Here is a 903-nt window from a genome sequence, read left to right as displayed (position 1 = left end):
TGTCACAGCACTGCTATGTCCATCTGCGCCTGTCGGAGTAGTGTCAGGGTGCGTGGCAGATGACGTGGCCCTGAGCAGTGATGAAGTAATCCTTGTACACGTGATTTCTCCCTTCAGCTGCCCTGTTGCCGCAGGACAGGCTCAGGCCCCGCAGCACTGCACCCTCCAAGAGCAGAGCCCACCTGATGAGTACCTCAGCCTGTGGCACCGTGACATGGATGTCCCAAAGCCAGCGTGGAGACTGGCATCTCAGCTGGGCACGACCTGCAGTTCTGTGACATCTTTGGAGGTCTCTCAGTCCAGAGGCAGATTTTAAAACCAGCACTGATGTGTGAAGGGACTCTGAGCCGTGGACTTGTAACCCACAGCTGGTTCAGGTTTACCAGCTGAAGCACAATTTTGCGGCGAGAGTCGAGTCTAAGCAAATTTAAAAAAAATCAAACTATTCATGCAAAAGGCAGATCCTTACTTTAACTTGTTTTCTAATCAAGAGATTCAAAATGAAGAAAAAAAAATGCAATTACGAGTTGGCGTCTCCCCACATAATCAGTGAAACAAGCCCTTTGCTAAGAGCTTAGAAACAAGGATCATGAAAGAATGAACTGGGCACTTCTAGTCTAATACAAGCTTTCACGGCGCTGGAAGTCCTGTCAGGGCTTTTGAGCAGCCGTACGCGGCTGTCCTTCGCAGAAGGCTGCTCCTCGCCCAGGTACGCACATGTCGAAGACGATGCCCAAGCTGGGCAGCGAGAGTCACAAGGAAGGAGCGACACGGAGGAGAGGGGAGCGAAGCGACAGCGATGCACAGGCTCACGGACTTTTCCTCATCGACTCGGAGCGCTTACGTGCCAGATGCTCTGTACTGCTGGAAACGCGCATTGCTGAGCTCTCAGCTCATAGGGAA

The sequence above is a fragment of the Cariama cristata genome, unplaced genomic scaffold (assembly GCF_000690535.1).
Source record: "Cariama cristata isolate BGI_N322 unplaced genomic scaffold, ASM69053v1 scaffold15783, whole genome shotgun sequence".
Lineage (NCBI taxonomy): Eukaryota > Metazoa > Chordata > Aves > Cariamiformes > Cariamidae > Cariama > Cariama cristata.
Note: the sequence above shows the minus strand (reverse complement) of the source record.